Raw genomic sequence first — 6,829 nt, 5'->3', positions numbered from 1 at the left:
ATGTTGTGTGTGTGTGATGTGAGGAGATGTTGTGTGTGTGATGTGTGGAGATGTTGTGTGTGTGATGTGTGGAGATGTTGTGTGTGTGTGATGTGTGGAGATGTTGTGTGTGTGATGTGTGGAGATGTTGTGTGTGTGTGATGTGAGGAGATGTTGTGTGTGTGTGATGTGTGGAGATGTTGTGTGTGTGATGTGTGGAGATGTTGTGTGTGTGATGTGAGGAGATGTTGTGTGTGTGTGATGTGAGGAGATGTTGTCCTCTAACACTGAGACTGCTGGGAATAATGCTGACATCAACCTCCTGCAGTGCATTCTGGGACTTCCCCATTCTGCTGATACACGGATCTTTTTAGGCAGATTGCTCTGATGGATCACAAACCTTTCTCTCAGTTAAAGATGTTGGTAACACTTGACATTAAGGTGTCCTTTATAAAGCGTTTATAAATGTGTTCATTAATGATTAATAAGATATTTACAAATGCATTATGATGCAGTTATAACCGCATGACTAAACCGCATGATTCTAATGAAATACCTGCCAAATAGTGAGCCATGTTTGACTCAAATGTTATAAATGCTTAATACATGTATTTATTCATTATTTATTTGAACGGAAAGCAGATTGATTATTATCTTGATGTTGTTTGTAATATAGTCTGTCAGTCTGGACACTGAAGGGTGTTGTGTTGGTTTTCTTACACCTGCTCATTATTTGCCAGGTATTTCATTAAAATCCCCCTTTTTATTCATGCGGTTATAACTGCTTTATAATGCATTTGTAAATGACTTATTAATCAATAATGAACACATTTATAAATGCTTCATAAAGGGTACCAAGATGTTTCTAGTGCTCGTCTGCTCACTGATGTTTCTCTCTCTTAAATCTGTGTCTGTAAATTAATTCACCGGACGTTCATGAGAGCATCAGTGTCATTGAGAAATAAACATGTTGTTGTGAAACACACGGCGCTCTGATCAGTTTTGTCCGTTGTGTCAGTAAAGTGGTGTTGACACGTGATGCGTGATGTTGAGTTGATGTGTAGCGAGTCAGTGGATGTGTTGGAGTGTTCAGTGCGCTTCCTTTCTTCTTCAGCAGGATTGCAGAGATCTGAACAGAATGAACTGCAATCATAAATCCATTCATGTGCTGAACGAACACTATTGATGATGTCTGAAACAGCCCGACTGATGGTTTATCTGAGAATACGCCGCGTGATGGACATGACACTGAAACACATTACAGCCGGTTTGCTGACGGTGTTCACATAAACCTCTGCAGTATGTGATTGTACAGTCATCATTTATAAGATTTCTGCAGCAGAAACTCACATCTCTCTCTCTCTCTCGGTCTTGATCACCTGAGTTGTCTGATGTGAGTCACCTTGCAAATATATGAATAGTAAATGCAGGAGAAGTAATCTGCTGCCTGACGGCTACACGACTGCATTTGCATAGCTGCCATCAGCTCGTACTGAAGCGCTGCAGCTCGCTTCTGCCACCAGAATCCGCAATGACGTGAATATATTTCTCACATGCCAGCCGTTGTTTTTCTCTTTTCTCTGTGTGGCTACAGTCTGGCTTTGAATGTTACGAGTTAAATAAAAACATACGATCATAAATAAAACATACATTTATGTTAAACCTTCTCAATGGAGGTGAAGACGAATTTGAAAACTTTCATTAAAACGTTCTGCAAGATGATTCTGCAAGTTTATTTATGTACATGTGTGTTTGCAAAGACACTGGGATTCAGTGTGACTCTGGATTCATCTGCGCTCTCATTCACACTCGTAAAGGAGATTCTGATTATCTTCACCTTTTCCTCACAGGTAAAGGATGTACAGTTATGTTTACTGTTTGAATTACAGGTAACACTTTATTAAGTGTTCATTCATAATGAAATCATAATAATTAATTGAAAATCTATTAATGAGTCAGTTGTGTATGAAGAAGAAAATAGATTTAACTGATGGGCTTTAAACTCATGTTCATCGTACAGAAGCTGTGTGTGGATTTATTCTTTATTAGTTACACGTCAATCTGCTGAAGCATCTCATCCTCATTCTCACTGTCTCACTCGTCTGATTGGTCGTGTTGAGATGGAAAATCTTGCTTATGTGGAGGTGATTATCAGACTAATCATGTCTGATTATGAACATTTAGTCATTTAGCAGACACTTCTATCAAAACAATGGTAAAGACAGAGGTTTGCTTTCAATGATGCAGATATCTGTGAGAACACAAAGTGATGATAAAGGATCTGAAAAATAGACCTGCAGAAATATTTCAGTTTTATTCGATTTACATCTAAAACGACGCGTATGTGACCCTGATTCACAAAATCAGATTTATGTAGCACGAGATTATTTGGGTACAAAACACTGTATGAAAATGGCTAGAAACACGCCAACAAACATCGCTCGCTGCTTCCCGCTCAAGGTTGGTATCTATGTAAAGCTTAGAATTTCAGCTTTCATGTTCGTCTATTCTTCACAACGTCATTATATATATATATAGCGTTATTAAAACAAACCCGCAGCGTAGCGGCCTGCTACAGCACCTCTGATGAAGGGGAACTTTAAAGGTGATTTTCTCCATATTTAGATTTTTTTGCACCCTCAGATTCCAGAGTATTATATAGTTTTATCTCAACCAAATATTGTCCAATCCTAACAAGCTTTATTTATTCAGCTTTCAGATGATAAATCTAAATTTCACTAAATTGACCCTTAAGACTGGTTTTGTCATCTAGGGTCACACATTGTGTGTGTATGTATGAAACCTCTGAAGGTCACTGAACATGTTTTTATAGTTATTTAGTTTGTCACGTGTATCACAGTCAAACATACATGAGACATCAGACAACAGAACAGCTGTGTGTCGAAAGATGTTATGAAACCGACTCTCGCGTCACCTGAAAAGAATTTCTTTATGAAAGAATTTCATATGAAGAGTCTGTTTAGATGATTGTGTTTATTTATTATTTGAGAACAAATGGACCTTTTGAGAAATATGATTGAAAAAGAAAGTATAAAATCTTAGTTAAGTGTTTGGTCAATAAGCGGCTCATCATTACATTTCTGAATGTGATTTGATCTTTTGTGATGTTAACGGCAGAAGCAAAGAGGACACACGTGAGGCTTATATGTGATTTTAAAGTCATGTGCACGGCTGAGGTGATAAGAGATATTTTCATTCATATTGAACACACATTTCTCTTCCACTTTCTGTCAGAATACATCACAACGCCTGGAGGAAAAACTCATCGTTTTCAATGAAAAGATTTTAAATTGCATTCAAATGACACAGCAGGAGCCTCTTGTTGTTGCTCTTGTAATTTGGTTTTGATTTGTGTTTCACAGATTGTCAAAGCGCAAAGACGTCTGCCGTCGTGAAAAGACCAAAACAGCCTGAAAACACGTGTCTGATCTGTCTCTTCATTCCTCATCAGAAATCATTTTACAGGTGACATTAGGATAAAACAACAAAATGTGTTTGTCTTCTCATCTGGTCACCTGTAACTCAACGCAACTCAAATCTGACTGATTCAGATTCCTTTCAGATTGATTCTGACCCATGATGTTTATTTCTGTCGTAATCATCCCTGTGCATGTACTGGATCCAGAAACAAAACTCTGAAAGTTAAAGTAGTTTACCAGTAGTTCAGGTGAAATGTTCATTTTGTCTATATGAATGTAAATTCATCTGGTCAGCTGTGGCCTAATGGTTAGAGCGTTGGGCTTGTGATCAGCTGGTTCTAATCTCAGTGTCAGCAGGTCATGACTGAAGGGCCCTTGAGCAAGACACCTTACCCCTGATTGATCTGCAGTAATGTGACACTGTAAAAAACTACTTGTAAGTCGCTTTGGATAAAAGCGTCTGCCAAATGAGTAAATGTAAATGTAAAATGTAAATTGTGTTGTATATATGGATCTTACAGAAGTTTCTTCAGGTTTTCTTTTCTTTTAAGCATCAGAATCTTGGACAGTTTTAAGTGTATTTATCTGACAGTATTTAACATGTGATGATGCAGTTTGTCAGCTGCATTTAGAACTAAATTAAAGTGCCAATGAGAAGTCTTTGAAGAACCATGTTTCCCACTGAAACCTTTTCTTAGTTTCTTGCAGTGTGAAGAACCTTTTGTACAGTGAGACGGTTCTGTGGATGAAACCATAAACAAAGCGCTTTACTGTTGCAGCTGATGGTCGTGGCAAACAGAATCTTCTCTGATCATCACCTGTGAGACTTTCTTCCTCTGTGACACACAAACTTCACAATCCTCAGACAGAACACGTGACTCTTGTCAGATGATGTTTTTCATCTTAATGTTTGATGTAAACTCAAGGACGTGTCATTAAGAATTCTGTCATTACAGTTCATGAATCCTGTAAACTGATTCTCTGTGTCACGTGACCTGTGACGGAAGGCGTGTGAATATTTTTGGATGGAGTGTTTTTTCTTCTTGAAACCCGGTACCACCCGAGACCCGCAGACCCCAGCGCAGCGGGTCCATCTGAGCGTTTGACGTCTGTTTGTCTGTTTTTAGCTGCTCTGGAGGAGAACCTGGCAGCGTGCGGCCGGAGCCGGTGGGTTTTCCTGCTGCAGTCTGTCCTGGCCCTCCCAAATTAATCAGATTTACAGTGCCGGCCATATGTCCAGACAGCATGCACCACGCTCTGGGTGGGAGGAACCTGCCCGTCCTGATCCCGGATCAGCTTCACAAACTCAAAGCTCATCGTGGACAGAAGAAATCATCTGAGATCAGCAGAAAACATCAGGACGCCTTCTTGTTTAATCCAAAACATTATGGACCGGCTATTGAGATTCTTCAATGAGTTTGTGATCAGAAGGTTGCCGGTTCTAATCTCAGTGCCAGCAGGTCATGACAGAAGTGCCTTATGATGTAAATGTAATGTAAATGTATTTCATGCGTAAGACACAGAGGTGAGAGAGTCACATGTCATCGTGATCTGTGGAATTCTGTATATCTACTGATCTGAGATTATCTGTATGGTCACATTTCTGTGTCAATGACAAACATTTCATTTCTCAGACATTTAAAGTCTCCGTACATTTGTTCTACATTTTCTTCTTGTTGAACATTCTACATGTTTTAATATATTTCTTGTTCTTCTTTGAGGTTGTGAACATCATGAAATCAGTTTGTTCACAGTTATTTGATCAGTGCGTGTTTGTTGAGGTGTGAAAGTTTAACTGGACATCTGATGCTTTTAATGAGGTGCATCTGTGACCCTTGAAGCAGAATACTGCGGTAACTCATCGTCTCTGTAAGGTTACTGTCTATTACTCGTGTCTCTGTGTCCAAAAATGAACCTGAAACGGTTTAAAGCTCAGCTGAGAGAAACAAACATGGCTTTTCTCTCAAGGATCATCCTAAATGAAAATGTGTCTGTCGTTCTCTCTAAACAGCATCATGACCTACACATCTGCTGCTCACAACACCAGTCAAACCTTCAGTTTAATGAATGGACAAATGATCAAACATTTACCTCAAAATCATGAGGGAATTATTCCTTTGGATGAATTAATCTGCAATGTGATGTATTTTGTAATGAAGCCAGAGATTCAATATGAACAGTTAATTTTTCTCATGAGTGAAATTGTGAAAGTGTCTTTGTGACATGGAAAAGTCATTTTAAATGAAGATTAAGAAGACCAACATAAGACCACATTCCATTTTGATTTCATGTGGAATTTAAGTGTCCTCTGGCTTTATACTGGAGGACTTAAAGCTCTTCAGAGAGACCTACTGCAACATACACACGACATTGATTTAATAATAACATAATCATTGGTCGTGTGTTATGTTTAACATTCTCAAAACAACAGCTCTGATGGGGGTTCTTGGCAAGAAACACAGTTCCAGTCATTTTCACACAAGTGATTTATGACTCTGGTGTTTTGTGTCATTCAGACTCATTGAGTTCTGATTTATGAATAGGTGGTTAAGAGCGGTTAAAACCCCTTATTAACCAGCGTGTCAAGTGCTCATGAAACAAGACCTGCAGAATAAATACACAAGTGTGCAGAAATACTGCGGCAAGCCATCAGACAATCGTCAGTTTTAACAGAGAATCTGCATCAATTACATCTCTCTGTCTCTCTGTGTCTGAGACACTCAAGTTCAAACGTAAACCTCAAGAGTGTCTTGCAGGAGTCTTTATTCTGTGTGTGCGTGTGTCCTTGTCAAAAGCCTTCGTCCATTCTGCTGCACTGATGATGTCATCATGAAGGCTTTCTTTGGTCTACTGGTGGAAATGACAGTCTGATACCTAAAAATACTGTCATGTTTTAACTCATAAGAAACGTGAGAGCAAAACACAGAAATGATTAAATTCATGGCATCACGTGATAGTCTTTTTTTATTTAGTGAAATATTTAATTGAGTTGAGATGTTAACCAGTGAAGAACTGAATTTGATATGTGCTAAAACATAGGAAGAATAAATAACTGTTCCATTATCTATCTATCTATCTATCTATCTATCTATCTATCTATCTATCTATCTATCTATCTATCTATCTATCTATCTATCTATCTATCTATCTATCTATCTATCTATCTATCTATCTATCTATCTATCTATCTATCTACTACATGAGCGCGCTCCATAAGGAAGCGCGTTTATATGGCTGATGATGATGATGATGATGATGATGATATGACATGTCATATGTGCGTCCATGTTGCAGATGTCCATCATCAGTGTTGGAGACATGAGAGGCGCTCTGGACCTCGCTGTCGTCTCACAGTCTCATCGCAAACTCTTGTGCACCCTCTGGTGCTTGATAGACTCCAAAACTTCTTT

Source organism: Barbatula barbatula, assembly GCF_947034865.1.
Source record: "Barbatula barbatula genome assembly, chromosome: 22".
Classification (NCBI taxonomy): domain Eukaryota; kingdom Metazoa; phylum Chordata; class Actinopteri; order Cypriniformes; family Nemacheilidae; genus Barbatula; species Barbatula barbatula.
The sequence above is the reverse complement of the archived record's forward strand: the minus strand, read 5'-3'. Positions refer to the sequence as shown.